Source organism: Sminthopsis crassicaudata, chromosome 1 (assembly GCF_048593235.1).
Source record: "Sminthopsis crassicaudata isolate SCR6 chromosome 1, ASM4859323v1, whole genome shotgun sequence".
NCBI classification, from domain to species: Eukaryota; Metazoa; Chordata; class Mammalia; order Dasyuromorphia; family Dasyuridae; genus Sminthopsis; species Sminthopsis crassicaudata.
Genome location: NC_133617.1, coordinates 70,598,953 through 70,619,805, shown reverse-complemented (window position 1 = coordinate 70,619,805; position 20,853 = coordinate 70,598,953). Strand labels below are relative to the sequence as shown.

Sequence of the window (20,853 nt, the reverse complement as noted above, 5' to 3'; positions counted from 1 at the left end):
CAGCATCAGGGTTGATGCAGACCCATCAATCACTCAAATTTGTAGCATTTATTTTTCTTTATCCTCATCCTATGCCTTGGGAGATCAGCTGAGGATAAGGATTCTCTCTTTCACTGGTCAGAGTCGGGGTACAAAGATCTTGTCCAAGGTTATACTGTGAAACAAGATCCTAAGATTATAGGATTTAGAACTGAAAAAAGGACCTTCCAGGTCATTTAATAAAACTTCCTTATTTTATAGAAGAAACTGAGTTCCACTTTGTCAAAAATTATAAAGTAACAGGAGAGCTAGGATTTCAACCCAGATTCTTTGACCTCTTCAAGAGAGAGGGGGACCCAGGAGACCCCCAGGATTCCAGTTTCCTCATTCATACTTTAGCTCTTTGGTAATACTGTTCTAAAGTAAGACCATTAACTACACTCAACAGAATAATGGGCAGGGAAGAAGCAAAGTAAGTCTATATAACAACTTGGTATTTAAATCATTTCTAAATAGATCTCAAACAAGTACCATGATAGCATATTGCATGGGGTCTCCAGATATTTCTAGAAGTGTGCCAATAATTTTTTAAAAAATATCTACATTTTAGTTATAAAGGGTTAGGGTCAACCTCATGAAATCAGACCAATGATAGGATATTCTAACTCTCTGGAAATTAAAAAGTTCTTAGCACATATTAAATGCTATATAAATTTTAGCTACTATTATTACTCTAGGGAATCTGTGGGGGACTTGTGGTCAAGGTGTCACAGGGAGAGTCTGAAGGGGAGGCAGGCAGATGGCCAGTGGGCAGATCACTGTCATGAGCCAGCTCCATCAGCCATGCCACCTGGGGACAGGTATGTTGAAGACAAATACAGAAGAGCTGACAGATGCCTCCCACTGGCTCTTGCTATTTTTAATAACAAGACTAGCAATGCAGCTACCTAGGCCATTTGATGCCTTTAAATAATATTGTCAGGTGTGTATTTATAGGATCCCTAATGTGAACAAACCTTCTCCCGAGAAAGCTGTAAGTGAGAAGTAGCCTCCACCACCCTGCAAAAGGAAGGAAAATGGCAGGCCCAGAAAAGGAGGGCAGATTTAAGATAGGTAGCAAACTGGAACATGTCTTTGTGGGCCACCAAACCTCTTCAGGGGAGCTGGGATCTGCTTGTTTCTTTTCTGCACCTTTCCTTACAATCCGAATAGATCCTTATACACTTTGCAAACATGTACAGAAAATACTTAAAGCTCCCAGTGTGTTTTTAGCTCGAAAGTTCTTTCCAGGCATAAGGTAACTAATTCCCAGGGATTGTTCAGTCATTATTAAGAGGAAGCCTGGCTTGAGCTACAGGGCCCAATATAGGAAAGAAGTCTTGTTTCTAGCTCATTTTGTGCCTTTCATTTGCATCAGGCTGACTATCTGCCTGGCTCTCTTATGCTGATCACAGTCTTGCCTTCTATTCTTTATATTAATTAAGTCCAGTACTGCCTCCAGTTTCCTGCCTGCCAAGCACTTACCTTCTCTCCCTCCCCCAACACATTCACATCACTGCCTCCCTCCTTCTTTCCCTCCCTCCCTCCAGGAAGCCCATTTATTTAAGTTGGAATAGGGAAGACAGCATGATGGTCTGGTTCTCACAATTCTAGTGACAGTCTCAATCCAACCCCAACAAAGCCTTCCGCTAAAATCGGGCTCCCAAATGCAGCTGAAGGGAATAAAGAGAGGCAGAATTGTAATTAACAATACCTGGCCACAAAATACTCCCAGAACAAGAACAAAAGGTGTGCTCAAAGTCACTTTTTCAGAAAAATCATTTGTTAGAGAGATCTCAGACCTTGGAACACAAAAGCCCCGTGAGTGAGGTGGATAATTCCCCATCACCAGGACACTGGGTGTCTCATGGGAAGGGACTTCAGAGCATTAAAAAATCATTCTTGGGAAAGGAGATGCTAGCTAGGGGCAAAGCAGATATTGGAGGCCACCTGGAGACGCTCTCTTTTAACCATTTATTCTTTCTATGCATGTGCCAAGCTCAATTGTTTCTCCCCATTGAAAAAGTAAAAGTGAAATCAACACCATAAAAGTATCCCCCTGGTAGAGCCCTTTGAATCAATTAAGGTTTTATCAGAACATCAGAATGTTGTAGGGGGCACAGGGCAGCCACCGCTTCATTTTGCACTGGGCTGTTTATGGACTTCATTATTGTCTCCCGAAACTTATCACAATCTCCGTGGTACTCCCTGCCCCTGTAGTCCCTTTTCTCCTTCTGATTAGGTGGTAGAGGGTGACATCAGAAAGTTCCTTCCAGATCATCTGTTTAAGAAAGGAGTCCCAGGGCAAACCACTTCATTATTTCCCCTGTGTTGGGGAAATCCCCCTCCTTTACTCTAACTTCCAATTTCTTTTTTATGTGTCATCTTCATCCATTAGATTATGAACTTCTTAAAGACTTCAGTCTTTTGCCATTTTTTGTATCCTCGGAACTTAGCACATTGCCTGGCAGATAATAGGAGCTTAAAAACTGTTTATTGCCTGAGTAACTAAATGTTGCTGCAATGGAAACCTTGTGTGGCATTTCTTTCCAAAAGGAAGCTTATGAGTTATTGTGATGGATTCTCTGTTTCTGGACTTCTGTGAGTCTTTTGTGTGTTTTGTATTTTCCATGTGAAATAAGGCTGTTGTCTGTGAAATGTGCATCTGTTACCCTGAGTGCTTGTATAAGAACTAGATTGCCTTCTTACCTATACCAGGATAAATCTAGACACATATTTAGAGTGGAAGCATAATAAGCCAAAGAGAATATAATTCTGTTGGGACAGCTCTTTGGTTTGGAATCAGTCTGTGTGAAAACAAAGCCAAGGAGGGTCCTGGTTAAATCTTTGATAAGACACACAATATATGTCTAGCTCCTTCCTCCTAGATTATGTGAACAGAATGAATGTCTTCAAGAAATATTGGATATTAATTGATAGTGATAATTACACAGTGTTTGGTACATATTAAGTCCTATATAAATTTTAGCTACTATTATTGTTTTAGAGAATCTGTGGATATTCTGTGGTCAAGGTCCAGATGCCTCTGAATTCTCCAGTTAATTTATAAAAGTTAACTAATCTTCATTGGGACCAAACACTAATTTCCTGTTTAAATGTTCTCAACACTCTGTAACAACCCATGGCAAAAGATTTCTGGATATTTCAAGGGGTGTCAAAAATTCTCAAAGTAATATTTTTGGGAGCCCTGGGTTAATATCACAAAATGATATATTTTGGCTCCTCAAAGTATAGAAATCATGGTTCTTTGGAAAAATGTGGTGATGCAGAGGGCAGATGGTCAGTGAGATCAAAATAATTATATTGTCTTTTCAACTTAAATCCCTAGAAATCAGAGGTCTTACATATGTTTTTTATAGGTTCCTTTTGAATCGGGCCTGGACTACATTTGAGATCACTAATTTTGAAAAGCCCTTCCCAATGCATTGAGATCCATAGGTAAAAATGTCCTCTGATGGGGAACTGGCTAACCTCCATTGTCAGGAAACCTCCAAAAGGAGATCCTGACATTAGGCATGCCAGGCCACAGCTATTCTAGGATGTACTCAATCTGATACAAGAGTGTTCTATCAAGGTGCCAGGAGTTGGTGAGGGCTGCCCAGGGAGGAAGGAATAGAAAGCCAGTAACAGGGGGGTTGCCTCTGAGGCCTACTTTACAAGCTGTGCTTGAGTGCAGAGTTGTAGGATGAGGGGTGAGGAATAGGGTGGGAGGTAGTGGGGAAGGGAGGAGGAAGATCGTGAGGTTTATTACAATATATTTTTATAACTCAAGAGTTGAAAATAGACATGCCGACTCCATACAGCACGCTATTCCATCTCGATGACATATCGTGCCAGTGGGTGCCTTTCCATTCACCACATCTCCATGGCAACAGGCCATTTCTCATTCACACCATCTCCACGGTTACCTTCCTTGGCTCATTCATAACTGTTACCATGGCGACTGGCTCATTGATACAATCTTTGCTCTTTAGAAAGTAGGGTTCCTGGATGAATCAATAAGGTGGGGAGGCCAAGGGTGAGGGCTAATAACTTAGAATCCGGGAAGAAGAAAAGATGGTAAAGGAAGACTGAAAAATATTATAGGCCAATATCTGCTTACAGATTTGGAAAAAATTTCAGTCTTATCAAGACTAGACCTGCTGCAATGTGCCTACACCAGTGTCAGTGCATGAGGGAGTTGTTTCTGACACACACTAGCATATAATTCCCTTCAGCATCCTTGACTTAATTCTCTTGATTCGGGTTCACACAGACTCTAGGGTGAATATCATGAGGAAGGACTACAGTATTCAAGCACAGGTGCCTAATATTAGCACACTTCCAACCCAACTCAGATTGGGATATCAACACATATTTATCTCTATCCATTGTTTCAAATCTAGGAGAAGAGTGGAATCCCAAATCATCTGGTTTAAGAATAAGATTGATGATGGATAAGTTGAATGCTATTTGAACAAAAGTGGGTTGGGATGGAGCAGGAAGAGGTCTTTTCTTTTTTAAAATTCTTGTTTGTTTTGTTATATATTTCTATCTCTGTCACTTTTCTTAGGACCGCAAAGATTTCTTTCTATAACTTCATATTTGTCTTAAATAGCAACTCCTAGATTCTAAAACCTTAGGTTGGTGATTTGGAATTGTAACATAGGCTCAACTCCAGCCCCTTATTCCCCTTTCATTAGCCCCATTTGCTCCCATCCCCTCCCTAGCTATACATAGCTACATTTCTGCTGAATCTCTAAGTACTTTGTTTATGGTGAGGCTGGGCAAATCACAGGAGGTGAGAGCTGGAAGGGACTTCAGAACATTTCATTTTAGAGAGGAGCAGATAGATGAAGTGATTTATTTAAAACACAAAGGTATTTAGCAGCATAAAACAGGTTTTGAACTCCCACCCTGAGGCAATGCCTGGCTGTAAGAAGAAGGAGGCTACCATTTGTCCAGGTCAGAAAGAAGCTCAAACCTCTGAGGTATCTGGCACTGACCCAGGCTGCCAATCTGTCAGCTCTCATCCAGGGCTAGAGGGAAACGTGTCACATTAACTATCCACAGACCCACTCAGTCACTTTCCAGTGTCCTGTCCCTCAGGGTACCTTACACATCACTGGGCAGGAGCAAGCAAGAGACAGGGCTGCTGTCACTCCCTCTGGAGTTTCTGGGTGCAAGAAGCAATGGAGATAGTAATAGTTGTTAAGGACATTGAGAAATGGGACAGGTACTAACAAATGGAAAACAGTCAAGTGGGGCCCATTTTGTGTTAGGTAGGTGCGGCAGCCTGTTTCCCCTCAAAGGCCCTGGGCTGGGCTCTCTCCTGCTACTCTTGCTTCATTTAGCCCTGACATGTTGTCTTGTCCTGAATGTTAATACATCACTCTCCAGAGATACACAATTTAAACTCAGAATTTAAAAGGTAGCAGAACATTAGCAAGGCTTCTTTACTCTGGTTATGCCCTGGATCCCTTCAGCAGTCAATCTGGTGAAGAATATGGATCATTTTTCAGAAGAATGTTTTCAAATGAATAAAACAAAATTCGTAGGATTATAAAAGAAACCAATTCTGTAGAAATACAGTCATGGACCCCAGGTTTAGAACTCCTCCTGCCTCAGGGATGATTGCAGCCAAGCTTCTCATTTACTCTCTGAGATTCTGAGATATGGAGAAATGAAGTGAAAGAACCATGGATATAATCCGGGTCTCCAACATGTTTTTCACTATTGCCACATTATCTCCCCACATACTATGCTGATCCAATTTAAGCAATCAAAAACCTTTCAGTTAATAGCCTAGTTTGGAAAGTCTACATAGTCACATGTGTCCTTCTGCTATGTCACCTAGAGTATGTTCATAGACATAGTTCCTATAAAATGCTTTTCTTTTCAGCACCTAGGACAGAGTCCCTCCTCACCATAAATGTAATTCTAATAGGCATTATTATTGTATCATATAGCACCTGAAGGGCTGCAAAGTGCTTTACAAATCTCTTATTTGATGATCATCACAACAATAATATGAAGTAGGTGCTACTATAATCTCCATTTTACAGACAAAGGAATGAGGCAGATGGAGATCAAATGACTTGCCTAAAGTCCCAGAGCAAGTAAATATCTTAGGCTAAATTGGAATTCAGGTGTTCCTGACTCCAGGTCCAGTGTTCTATAAACTGTATTAGTTGGCTTCCTATAGTATAGTGGAAAGAATACTGATATAGAGTTCAAAAGAACTGGGTTCAAGTCTTGCTATTAGATCAAGTCATTTCACCCTTTTGGGACTTGGGTTTTTTATTCTATAAAATGGCTGGTGGGGAAGAGGAGAAAGAAGGTGAAGTAATGAACTATAAAATATCTAAGATATCTTTGGCTTCTAGATCCTATGATCAATCAATCAAGAAAGCAAACATTTTCAGAAGACTTATTAGGTGCCAGGCACTGTGTTAGGTAGTAGAGATGCAAAAAGAAAGGGGAACCATGAATTGTCATAGCCCCTTACCATTACAATGAGTCTCCTACAAGTTCTAAGTCACATGACCTCAATAACCTTGCTATCAGAGAGTGCCACAGAAAAGGTACCTCAGACTTTAAGTATCTTTGTGTACATGATAAGGGAAGAGGTGAGGACAAGAGGCAGGACTTCTTAGCAAAGATCCCAAACATTTTCTCTCACTCCCTTTAAACACCTACAAATCATAGAACATGGGCATAGAACAAGGTGATACAATGGACAGAGTGCCAAGACTAGAATATGAAAGCCTCATCTTCCCCAAATCCTGCCTCAGACACTTATTAGATGTGTGAGTCTGAACAAGTCAGTTCCTCACCTGTCAAATGAGTTAGAAAGGAAATGGCAAATTAATTATCTTTGCCAAGAAAACTTTCAATAGGGACATGAGGAGTTGGACATGACTGAAACATGACTGAAAAACATCAAAATGATAACATATATCCAAATGGAATGGCCATTTCTCTAGCTTTTTTTCCCCCACAAATGGGTAAACTAAGGCCTAGAAAGAAGACCTGATTGATCACCACTCCTTTTAAAACAAAAAACCTTTCCCATCAAAGAAAGGTAGCACAGCAGCTTAACTTCTTCATTTTCTATAAAAATTTTCCTATCTTCCTGACTTCTGGGGACCTCACCATTTTGTATTTATTCTCTTTTTATAAATTCTATATATATCTTTGGAGAATCAGAGACTTAAATCTGGTCTGGACCTCAGAGGCTATCAATATGTACTTATTTTCTGACTTGTTAGAAGGTAAGCTCCTTGAGGGAAGGGACTGTTTCATCCTTTATATTTGTATCCCACTACCTAGAAGAGGGCCTGGCCCAGAGCAGATAATAAATCAGTATTTGACTAATTAATTCACTGTGAATCTGGAGATATACCCTATCTGCTGATTCAGTCTCTGACTAGTCATGAGACCATGGTCAAATCACATACTTTCCCTGAGCTTACTTCCTCATAAAATGAGGGTGTGAGGTAGGACATATCCCCAGGTGGGCACTTGTTCAGCTGTTAAAGCTGTGGTGAGATGGCCAAAGATCTCAGATTCCCTTTGGGACAGCAGGGACCTTGTAGAGAGGAAGCCTTGTCACAGAATCACAAAATCAGTGTTAAATGGGAGTTAGAGACTAATACAAGCCCTACACAGATAAATTCCAAGAACTCTTCAACAACCCACCACCATGGCCAATACTTAGTGTCAGCCAGATATCCTTCCCAGTCTGTCCAGATTTAATGCTCATACCTCTTGGGGTAGTCCATTCCACTTTGAGGAAGCTCTAATTGTTTTGAAATTTTCTCTTATCACAAACCTAAATAGGCCTGTTTACAATTTTCCACCTAGTTCTACCCTCTGGGCCAAGGTAAACAAGTGTAATCACTTTTTCACAGGCAGCTCCTTTAAATTCTTGATGACAGCTGTCATGTCTTCTCTTTTCCTCTCCAGGCTAAATTTTCCCAGTTCTTTAAACTGATCCTTATGTGACATGGTCTCTTGGTCCCTCTCAGTTTTGTTCACCCTCTAACTTGCCCATATTCTTCTCCAAATGTGGTACCCGTTATTCCATCCTGCTGAAATATTTTTGAAATCTAACTGTAATTCAACAATGCAGTTTCTAACACATTTCCCCTGCAAGTATTGTTCCTAGCCTATTTTGGGATTTCCTCACAGAAGGATCAGGAATAGATTTTATTACTACTGTAATTATAAATCAGCATCAGCTTAAATGGGCTACCTAATAAAGATGCAAATGCTTTTTTTCCCCATTTTTGCCCCTCCCCATTTGAAATCTTATCATTTCTATCTTCATAATATCTCTCACACCAGTCCCTTTCTCTATGCTCATCCAGCTGACTCCCATTCCTTCCACTCTCAGTTTAAGCCACTAGTATAAATGAATGAATAGATAAGCATTTATTAACTGCCCACTATATGCCAAGCACTGTTCTAAGAATTGGCAATAGAGAAAAAAATAAACACACCAAGATTTCAAGTAGCACACATTGTAACTGAGAGGGACGATACAAATTATCCCTAATATCGTCCTGTAGCAGGGCAGATGTCAATGCTATCCCTCCTACATATGTATGTATGTATATATATATATATATATATGCCTGTATTTATTCATATGGATGTGTATGTATAGTTGTATATATAAATATGTATATAAGTATACATATTTATTTATGTCTATAAAATTCCCTTTTTTGTTCCCTCAGCAGAATCAACTCTAAAACCTCTAGATCTGTTAATTGCTTCTTGACATTAAGTCTAAAGTGTTCTCTCTGCTAGTGTTCTGGATTTTACCCTCTGTGGCCAAATAGAATTAGTTGAATCTTTTCTTTTGCCAGACAGCTAGCTAGTGCATTAGATAGAGTGAAGAATATGAAGTCAAGAAGACTCATCTTCCTCAGATATTTACTAGCTGTGTGACCTTGGGCAAATTACTTTACCCTGTTTGCCTCAGTTAGGTTATCTGTAAAAAGAGCTGGAGAAGGAAATGGCAAACCATTACAATATCTTTGCCAAGATAATGAAGTCACAAATAATCAGACATGACAAAACAATAATCCCTTTTGCCCCATGACAGCCCTTCAAATATATGAATACAATAATCATTCCTCTCTGCCAATCCCTACTCTACCACTCTCTTCTCTTTTCCAGGCTGAACAGTCCTTCCAATAATCCCCATGTGACATGAACAGCTTGCTTTCCTCTGGATACTCATAAATATCCTCCTTAAAATGTGGTACCCAGAATTGAACACAATATTCTAGATGTGTGAATATTCTCTTCTCCTTTAATGTTCCTCCTCTTCTCCTCTATTTACATGTTGCTTTGGAGAGAATGTGGCACTTGGAGGCAGGAAGAATTGTATTGGAAACATGATTTACAATATTAATTAGTATAATCACCATTAACCTCCCTGAATTTCAGTTTCCTTATCTGTAAAATGGGAACAAAGATATCTGTGGAACTTACTTTATTGGGTAACTGTAAGGATTAAATCAGGTAATATAGATAAGGCACTATGTTATTTTAACCTTCTCTGTCATTTTGGTTTTCTCTCACCCATATCATTTAGCCTTATGCCTTGTACTTTCTCCCTCCCCCCCTATTCCCAACCTTCTCTGTTCTCTGTCCAGTCTTTCTCTTCTTTCAATACTATTATTCATGTACTAATCAACACACCTTTGAAACACTCCCCTTCCACTCCCCCTCAGTTCTTCTCCTTCTAACTTCCTCTTTAGCCACTAAAATTAGCTCTTCCTATCATCTTTGTCCCCAGAGCTCCTGTCCTGGTTTCTTTCTGGGCTCACAGCTGCCTATTTGTGTCTTAAATACTACATTTTGCTTCTTTGCCACAGCTATTGAAAAAAACAACAACAACCTGGAGCATTGCTGAGATACTGAGGGGTTTTCATCTATAAAAAATGTGTGTATATATATGAAATTTCACATACGTATCATGTATATATATGTATATATATATATCTCCAAATAATTCTAGCTTTGAAAAAAGAAACAATAAATCCTAAAAAGAACTTATACCCCAAATTTTTATTTATAATTTTAACATGATTCTTTAAGGAAAATCCAAGAGAGCAAGAATAAACAGAACCTCAGTGTTCTGCTAGTCAGAAGCTGAAGAAGAGTGAAATTAAAAGAGGAGCACAATGTCAGAGGCAGAAGGAACTTTAGAGATTGCTATCCAGTCCAACTGAGATCTGAATTCCATTTATAACTTATTCAACAAGGAGTCATCCAGGATTTGCTTACAAAGCAAAGGGAGAACCCATTATGTCCTTAGCAGCCCATTCCACTATTGTATAACTCTAATTGTTAGGAGATTTTTCCTTACATAAAACTCCAATCTTCCTAGTTCTGTACTCTGAGGCTGAGCAGAACAGGTCCAATTCCTTTTCTACATGACAGGTCATCAGGCACCTGAAGACAATAATCATGTCCCTTCCCTGAATATCTTTTTCTTTCCTGCCAGATTAAATGATCCATTTCCCTGAACTAATCATCATGCAGTATGATCTTGAAACCTTCATCATTCCTAAATTATGATGCTCAAATCTAAATATAGTGATCCATTGGTCTGATCAGGTACAAGTTAATTTTTTGAACCCAAGTGTAAGACCTTATACCCATTTCTATTTAATTTCAGCTTAGTAGATTCTTTTAGATGTTTTGGATTGGCAAGATCTTTTTTATTTCCGACCCTGTCATCTCTCCCAGCTTTGTTGTCACTTGAAAATCTGATAAGTATGTCACTCGTGTCTTTATTCAAATCATTGATAAAAATTGCAAATGGCACAAGCCAGGCAGAGATTTCTGGGATGTTTTATTAGGGACTTCCTGCCAAGTTGACACGGAGCCATAAACCTTTAGTCTAATCATTCAACCAGTTTTGAATTCATCTTAGTTGGATTGTTAGGGAGTATCCAGCTTTTTCTCAAGAATATTATAAAGTAACTTTATCAAATGCTTTACTAAAATTTAGGTGAACTATATCTTGAGCATTCTCCTGACTTAACAGTACGGTAACTGGTTATAACTCTTTAAAAAGGTCAATGTGGGGTGAGAGAGACATGAAGTTAGTCTGGCATGATCTGTGCTTGATGAAGTCATGCTGGATGATAACTGGCACCATTTCTTTTTCTGGATGTTCATTTGCCATCTCTTTAAATATCCATTCTAGAATTTTTCCCGGGGAATCAAAGTCAAGTTTCCTGAGCTCTAGGTGGCAAACTCTATTCTCTTCTCCTTTCTGAAAGTCTAGTTGACATTTATTCTCCTCCAGTCTTGCAGCACCTCTAGAATTCTCCATTATTTGATGGAAGATAGAATTCTCCATTATCTTTCAAATATAATTGACAATAGCTCAGCAATTGCATTTGCCAGTTCTTTCATTACCTAAGGCTGTAGTTCATCTGGAGCAGGTGACTTGAATTGATCAAGGCAGCTAGAAGCTCTCTTACTATTGCCTTCCTTCTCTAGTGTTTCAACTCCCTGTTAGCCATTTTTTGTTCTATCATTTCCAGAACAAAGGTCATTATCCTTTGCAGAGAAAACAAACGCAATATGAGAATTGAGCAACTCTGCTTGATTTCTTGTCACTTTTCATTGTCAAATCCGATGTCGCTTTAAAAGCCCCAAGTTATCATTAATGATGAAAGTGAGCTGACGCCTTGGGGTCATGGAAAGGCAGATGCCCTTCCATTAGCCAGTGCTGAGTTAACAACAAAATCTTTATTCCTCTGAAGATTTTTCCTGACAATGGGCTCATGATTTTAAACATCTTACAGGAAACAAAAAATTCTATATTGTTTAGTCATTTCTGACTTTATGAGTCCATTTGGGGTTTTCTTAACAGACTCTGGAGTGGCTTGCCATTTAACAGATGAGGAATTATGGTAAATAGGGTTAAGTGGTTTGCCCAGGGTCACACATCTAGTGAGGATCTGAGGGCAGATTTGAACTCAGGAAAATGAGCCTTTCTGATTCTAGGCCCAGCTCTCTAACCATTGAGATATCTAGCTATCCCATCTACAAATATAGGAGTCTAGTAAAGACAGCTAATTTAATTCAATGTAACCATCATTGATAGAGCCTATACTACTTGCAAATCCATTTACAATAAGGCTATAATGAAAGAGAAAATTCCATAATCCTCTTTAGCAGTTAGAGCTACCAAGAAAGCTAAGGTAGAAATGCTTAGAATCCAGGCCTAGATGCTACCTTAGAGACAGAGGATCATATGAATTCATCTTCATCTCACCACTTTTCCTATAATGGTCACTTTGCTCTATCAGAATCTTTTTTGGAGTCTTAAACAAATAAGCCAAAGAGCTAAAAAATGATATGTAGCAGCACCATTCCTTTAGGCATCAAGAATTCTTCACAGAACCCCTTCTTTATGGGGTCATTCATTGTTTTAGAGGAAAAATGCTAATTTAAGAATTCTTGATCCTTCGGGACCATCTCTCATTCTCTCTTTTTACCATTATAAATTCTCAAGAAATAACTGGATGCTTTAAGACTTAGGATTTTAGAGTTGCTCCAGGGGACTAAGGCTATTTAGCACACTATTCTCCTTTTACCAAGCAGGGAAACAAAACCCAGGTTTAATAGTCAGTAAAATCCTATCTCATGTCTCTATATTTCAATTTCCAGTTGCATACTAGCAGGAAGAAAGTATCAATCAAAGATGGAACTGGAGGAGATCTTTCACCTTTAAGAAACAAAATGAGTGGGTGCCATATGAAGAATTTCAATGATATGGCTCCTGAAAAGCTATTTTCCTTACCCACTAGCAACCATATCTCCCACAATCCAGGCTTGTTTGGATAGTAGAAATGGAAAATGCAATAATCAAAGGAAAGGGCAGGGGAAAAAAGAAAAAAAATTGGAATGAGGATAAGAAATGAAAATCAAGGGTCTCAAAGAAGCTGTTATATGCCATTTAACAAGTCATGGCCTCTGGATTTTTAAAGTCACATTTGTAGCCAACTTTGATCACAGAAGCTGACATTTCCACAGAAAAATATCAAAAGTTTCAGTTAAGAAAAGCCAGTCTTTATCAAAGCCAACTGGGTCAGGGCAGGAGGTGAACAGTGCTACGGCTTTCTTTCTGTCTTTGTCTCTTCTCTCTGTCTCTTTCTCTCTCCATCTCTGTCTCTGGTCTCTCTATCTCTCTCTGTGTTTCTCTGCCTCTGCCTCTGCCTCTATCTCTCTTTCTTTCAGCAGTTGTGATGCTAATTAGCCCAAAAGTCATGATTTATTATTAAATTTGAACTTGAATTAGGTAGATGATTCTCAAGACCCAAAAACTGTCTCTAGGGAGATTGGACAGTTTAGAGTCTAAAATAATCTTATACAAATAGGGGTCAGGGGAAAGAGAAAACAAGAATTTATTAAGCACCTATTATGTGCCAGATCCCATGCTAAGCATTTTATAAACGTTATCTCATAGGTACTTAATAAATGTTGCTGTTTGTCTTTCATTTTCCAAGAAGACCATGATTTAGGAAGGTAATGTCATAATATGCAAATGAATTGGATTTAAGTGAAGGACAGCAAAGTTATCAGCCTCACTTTTTCCTCTGGAGCCATCTGAGTCCAGTCCTGGATTCAGTGGGAGACCCCAGCATTGTTAAGCTAATGTCTTTCCCAGGTCTCAGTTTTAATGAGGCAACACCCATTCAATGATTTAGCCCAGGTAAGAAATGAAGCAAAGAATTATCTCTTTCCTAGTTAAAAAAAAAAAAAAAATCAATCCTGGAGGGAAAGACACTCAGGGTGTCTAGTCAAAGCATAAACAGTTGCCATTTACAGTTACTTGGAGATTTCAGAGTCCAAACAAAGCCCAAGTGAGATTTGGGTTGGGACCTAATGGCGGCAGATCAATGAGAGCCAGAGTGATCTGGATTTAAGGCATGGTCCTTAGGGGAAAAAAATCTAGCCCATAAACTCTAAGATATCCTGAGAGGTTCAGAGAGTAAGGTCCCACAGGAGTTACAAAGACTGTGGTCCTGTCCTCAGGTGAGAGACTCCAACTTGAGAGAGGGAGATAGGTTTGTAAATGAAGATGTTTTGAACAAGAAGTCTAGTTTCATCCCTCTCTTATGCCTCTTCTTCCCCTTTCTGTCTCCATCCTCCTATAAAGGAAGAGGGGACTTGGGATCCCAGATGGGATGAGACCAGTCAGAGCCTCAATGGTTCCTGAGCTCTCCCTCCAAATGGTCATCTGCCTTCCATGAATCCCTTCTCCCCATGTTATCTAGACAAAAGACTGTTTGATCTAGGGCATATATGTGTATGTGCGTGTGTGTGCGTATATGTATATACATATACATATTAACATGCTATACATAAGATAAATTGTAAATAATAGTTGGAAGGTATTAGAATACATATATAAATATGAAATCAATTGTATAAATATCTTTTATACAAACACACATATTTATTTTTGGCTTTTTTGTTTGGTTTTGTTTTTATATATTATATAAAAAGTAAACATAAAGTAATTTTCTAGGGGAGGCTCTAGTGACTGTAGGAATCAGAAATGGCTTTATGTGGAAGGTAGCACTTGAATAGAGCACTAAACTTTAGTGTCCCCATCTATAAAATCAGAGAATTAGAATGGATGACCCCTGAGGTCTTTTCTGCTTCTCAATCTATAACCCCTGGAGAGGAAGGAACTGATGAGTGAGGAGAATCAAGTCTGAGTGACAGGAAGAATGATGGTTCAATCAGTAAGTCAGCCATTTAAAATGGGAGGTGGAAAGAAGGAAGGAAACAAGCATTTACTAGGCATCTACTGTGTGCCAGGCACTGTATTAAGGGTTTGGCAAATATTATTTTATCTGATCTTCATAACAACTGGAGGAGGGAGATGTTGTTATTGCTTCTATTTTATAGGAAACCCACACAGAAATAAAGGGCTTAAACCCTGGATTAAATTCAAGCCTTCCAGAAGTAAAGCCCAGAGTTCTGGAATGGCAAACAGGCCAGTTTGACTAGACATGAAGTTCATGAGATGGAGTAATATGCCATAAGCTTGGAGCAAGATTATGAAGGCTTCTAAAAGGCAAATGGATGATTTGGTACTTTAAAGGCAATGGCATCCCACTGAAACTTCCAGAACAGAGGAATAACTTGGTAAGAATTATATTCTTAAAGTATCAAGTAGCATAGACGTATGGAGAGTGCAATGTGGAAGAGAAGGATCAAATGCAGGTATATCCATCAGGAGGCTGTTACCTCAGTATAGATGACAGGTGAGGATAGCTTAAATAGGGTGATTGTGGTGCAAGTAGAGAAAAAGGGGAGAAATAGGGTGCTAAGGATGTAGAATCATTAAGACTTGGCAATTAACTAAACATGGGGAAGGATCCATGAGAGTCAAGGATGTTTGAGATAGGAGCAGTCTTGGGAGTGTTTGTTATTTTATTATTTTTTTATATTTAATGTTCTACACTTAACATTTTACATGTGAAGTTATCTCATATTTAATGTTCTGCAGACTTTTACAGGATGGTCGAAAGGGAATAAAGAAACTGCCTTTTGTAGTTAAATAAAAATAATGGAAAGTAAGCTCATCTTTTGCAGATTCACTGAAAACACCTTCAGGCCAATTCTAATAATAGGTAGGATGATGGGGATGACATGGGCTCATCTTATTCCCATGTGGTTTTGATTTGTTCCACTAAGGTCTGTATATTTTAAAAACTTTTTATTCCAGTTAGCTTAGAAATAATGAGGGATGAGTATGATGACATCTAATAAAAACTTTGTTCATAAGCTTAAATAGATCAAGCTTTTTATCATATTAAAGCAATTATGATAATAATCTACTTTTAGTATAGTTTTATTTATTAAATTCTCATCCCTGTTCATCTCTATTATCTTATTCTTTTCATCACTTCTTGAGTAAGTTCAAATGTATATAAACACATACATATGCATATATGCACACCACAAGGATCAATTACTAGCCTGCTATTATTTTTTATATTAACTATATTATAGTAGACTACCATGCAGGGCAGTTAGGTGGTATAATGAATAGAGCACCAAGCTTGGAGTTAGGAAGATTCCTCTCCCTGAATTCAAATTTGGCTTCAGATACTTCCTAGCTAGTATGTCCCTGGATAAGTGACAACTCAGTTTGCCTCAGTTTCCTCATCTGTAAAATGAGATGGAGAAGGAAATAGCAAATCACTCCATTATCTTTGCTGAGAAAACCCCAAATGGGGTCACAAAGAGTTAGACAAAACTGGAAATGAGTCAACAACAAAATCAAGAATAAGTGTATGACAATAGCAATTAACATTTATGTAGTGCCTACTATTTGCCAGATACTGTACTAAGTACTTTATAAATATTATCCAAAAAGTTATCTCATTTGATCTTCACGACAGCTCTAGGAAATAGGTACTATTATTATTCACATTTCATAGTTGGAAATTGAGACAAATGGTCACACAAGTAGAAAATATCTGAATCTGGATTTGAATTTAGATCTCTCTAACTCCAGGATCAACATTCAATCCATGGCACCATCTTACTGTCAAAAAATAGAGAAAATGTTGTTAAATTAGTGAATTAAGTTAGAAGCTTACCTTCTGTAAATTCACTAAAAATCTCTCAGGTATAACTCGATTACCAGACAGAACAAATGAGGATATTATGGACCTCTTCCCACCTCTTCCCACATGGTTTGAACTCTTTCTGCTAGGTCTCTGTATTTTACAAGCTTTCATATTATGTTCTTTGGGGATTGTGAGTATACAGTATGATGACATAGATCAAAAATATTATTCTTAGATTTTAAGTATTCCGTTTGAGTGGTTATGTGCAACATTCCAGCCTATAATCACATGCTCTGTTTCTAATAAAGTGTATGTGCTAAGGATATCCATTAACTGTTTCTAAAGGAAAGTCAGTTTCTGATATAGAATTTTTACCACTCTATTGTGTCTTTCTAAGCTTTTGGTAGATATTAATTTTTTTGCAAACTGTGATGATACATTGCACAGTTTCCAATATTTCACTTTATTTGTTTTTAAATTTTTATTATGAATGTAGTTATCAACAAAAACAAACATTTTGAAATACAAAAAATGTTATATCAGAAACTGAACTTCTGTTACAGCTTTTTAAAACAAGAAATATGTATCATATAAATAATTTGATGAAGCAGTAAAATCATATGTGTTTTTCCTTCTGTCCTTTTTTATTTTCTTTGGTACATTTAAAATGCCTTATTTTATCCCTTTTGCATACTTATCTTAAGATATTAACTCACTCCCACATAAAACTCCCAAATAGAAGTTTTCCTTTATAACAAATATGTATAATCAAGCAAAACAAATCAACACATTGGTCATATCTGTGAATGTATTCTGCACCTCTAGTCCAATACTCCCTGCTAAGAGGTGGGAGGCATGCATCATCATCAGAAATCATCCCAAGAAAGATGGGAGATATTTCAGAATTAAAAACCTGAAGATACAATATTATCAATGAGCAATAGGTGCTTTGTCTAAGGAAACTAAAGTGAATAGAGACACAGAGAGATCACTGACCAACTTAGACTTAAAAAATAAATGTACAGAAATCAGAAATAAGACTAAGCAACAGAAAGTGAATAGAAGAGTATGGTACAGTTTTGTAAAAATAGGAATGCCAAAGCTCAGAATAAATTGAGGCTGGCAAGGGAAAACAGGACAACAAAAAAGGTGTTTTGTATTGTTCTTCCCTGACCCCATATTAGAGAGAAAGGAGAAGAACAAAGAAGGGATAAGATCTTTGAATGGAATAGATGGGACAATTATGATTGAAAATAAAGAGAAGTCAGAGTTGTTCAATTCATATAAGTTTCGGTTTCCCTTTCCAAGAAAAATGATTTTTGTACTAGAAACAACAAAACAAAAATGACTTATAGGAAGTCAATATCCTGCCCTTTCAAAATTTTTATTTTTTCCAATCACATGTAAAAAAAATTTAACGTTCATTTTTTAAAATTGTGAGTTCTAAATTCCTTTCCTCCCTCACCCTTCCATCAAACAATTCGATATAGGTTATACATGTCACTTTGCTGTCCTTGATAACTCCAAGTTATTTGGGGTGAATGAATTAAATGCTTGGGTCCCTGAAAGAACTGGTGGACTTGACTGCTGAGCTTCTGATGTTAATATTTTAAAGATCGTAGAAAATGAGAAAGATCCCTCAAGACTGGGGAAGGGCAAATGCTGTGCTCATTTTCAGAGAAGGAAAGAGAATAGAATCTCTAGTTACAAGGCAGGACACTTAACTTTGATTCTTGGGGAAATTCTAGAATAGGACGTTAAAGAAAATAGTCAGCAAATATCCAGAAAGTAAAAGCGGTCATTACAAGAGTCAGTCTAGTTTTCATCAAGAACAGGAATATGCTAGATTAACCTCACTGCCTTCCTTTAGGCAGTATTACTAAATAAGTAGATAAGGGGAATGCTATGATTTTTGATTAAATATTCCATATAATTCTTCTGCAGAAGAGAGATGTGGATTAGATGATAATACCATAAGATAGAATTATAACTGGATGGCTGGACTCAAAGAATAGTTGTTAATTAGGCTCTGTATCAATGTGAGTAGAGGTCTCCAATGGAATATCTCAAGGATTTATGCTTGGCCTACTACTGCTGAACATTTTTTTTTTAAAAAATCAATTATTTCAATAAAGGCTTAGTATGTCATATACTATGCTTTAGTATAAGACAGAAACCATGGCCTCCTCCCAAAAAAAATCTTAATAATCTTGGTACCGGGAAGGATCTAATACACTGAAGTTTAAAAAGGTACGAATATAAAAGATAAGCATTGGGGTAACAAAAAAATCAGTTTTCACAGTTATTCAGCAGCTGTCTGAAAAAAGATTTGGGGTTTAAAGTGGACTGGAAGTTTCAAACATGTATTAACAATGTGGGATGGCAGCCAAAAAAGTTAATGCAAATAACTGAGGTACAACTTCCTGGAATGAGATGATGAGATGTGTTTCCTTTGTCCACTGTTTCTCAGAACTAAGATGGAATTTTTTGCATTGAAAACTGTGGGCTCCATGGATTTACAAAGAACATTGGTGAATTGGTGAACTGGTGAATGTCCAGAAGAGAACAACCAATATTATGAAGGGATTTTTTTTGTCCATGACCTACACTGATGGAGGAAATTGAGGATATTTTAGCCTGCAGTAAAGAAGACCTAATGGAAAATATGATATCTGTCTTCATGTATTTGAAGAGCTCTATAATGGAAAAGAGGGATTTAACTTTCTCAACTAAGCCCAAAGAGGAAAGCAGTAGATAGAAATTGTAGAGAGGTATATTCGAGCTTAATGTTAGGGAAAACTTCTTAATGATCAAAGCTGTTTCAAAAGTTGAATTTTTCCAATTTTGAGAGGTGATGGGGTTTTCCCCTCTTTGGGTGATTGGATGACCATTTGTTGGTTGTAGTGAGGATCCTTTTGTTGTACTGGGGTATTAAATGCCTGCTGAGATCTCTCAGATTCTGGGATTCTTCCAGAGTCATGATGACTGTTCCTTTAAATAGAGTTTTGAAGTTTTTTGAAATTATTTTGTTTTCTGATGCAAGCTTTATTATGCTTGCAAGTATTTATTATAGAAAGCATCACATATTTGTGGCTTAAAAAATAAGGATGTCAGTGACCTCTCCAAATATAGGTCAAACATCTATTTATGTATTTTAAGCAGAGTATTTTCAGTTTTCATAACCCAATAAAATCCATAAACACTTAAAATATAGTGTAAATTTCTAAAAGTTCACTAAGGAAGATTAGAGATTAAAGACTTTGAGTCTTATGTTAGGCAGCTCAGATGAAGGGACTAGTGGTAGGATACATGGGACTGGGGAACTAAAGAAATGGCATTTCTTTCCTATCTCTGCAGGCAGGCTAGACCAGCAGATTAAGTGGAGGAAGCAAGTAGGAATGGCATCACTCTATCCCCTGCAGACAGGAAGGGTCCCCTGCAGACAAAAAGATGCCATCCCTGAAGCCCATAAATGCATTGTCTTTGTTTCTCATGTCTCTCTAATATAATTTTTTGTTAATGCTAAATAAACCATTCTTCACAGTATTCTGACTCTTTAATCTTTGAGCTTTTGCATTCAATTATTGAATAAAGGTATCGAGAATTCTGACATTTTAATTTTCTAGATTTTGTTATATATATATATATATTTTCATTTTTCATACCTTTAATTGATTAATATGGTGCTCAATATTGTTTGTATTACTTTATTAGTGGAGTTGTGAACTGATCCAACCATTCTGGAGAGCAATTTCAAACTATGCCCAAAGGGCTATAAAATTGTGCATACATATCCTTTGATCCAGAATTGTCTCTACTGGATTTGTATCCAAAAGAGATAATAAAAAAGGGAAAAGGACCCATGTGTACAAAAATATTTTTATCGGACTTATAAAGAAGGGCTTTTCAAAATTCCATTCTATTCATACCCATCTCTTTTTCTTTCTTTCTTTTATTTTGCTGAGGCAATTAGGGTTAAGTGACTTGCCCAGGGTCACACAGCTAGAAAGTGTTAAATGTCTGAGACCAGATTTGAACTCAGGTACTTTTGACTTCAGGGCTGGTTCTCTATCCACCCATCTCTTTTTTCAAAGTTATTTGAAACATAAGTATTATTTTTGACATCCATTCATTATTTGACATCCATTTCTGCAGTTTGCGTTCTGCAGTGTAGTTTCTCAGGCTTTCTTGAAGACTCAGCCCA

The 20,853-nt window shown here is 37.6% G+C and overlaps 1 protein-coding gene and 1 long non-coding RNA gene across 8 annotated transcripts in view; one reads left to right on the top strand and one right to left on the bottom strand.

The window, feature by feature from the left end:
* The window catches only part of CACNA1A (calcium voltage-gated channel subunit alpha1 A), a 255,371-nt gene that overhangs the window by 156,073 nt on the left and 78,445 nt on the right, over window positions 1-20,853 (bottom strand). The gene's annotated exons all lie outside the window — the stretch shown is intronic.
* LOC141566432 (uncharacterized) lies at window positions 19,161-20,195 on the top strand. Its single transcript, XR_012489306.1, has 2 exons — window positions 19,161-19,420; window positions 20,007-20,195. It is a non-coding gene; the product is annotated as an uncharacterized LOC141566432 (long non-coding RNA).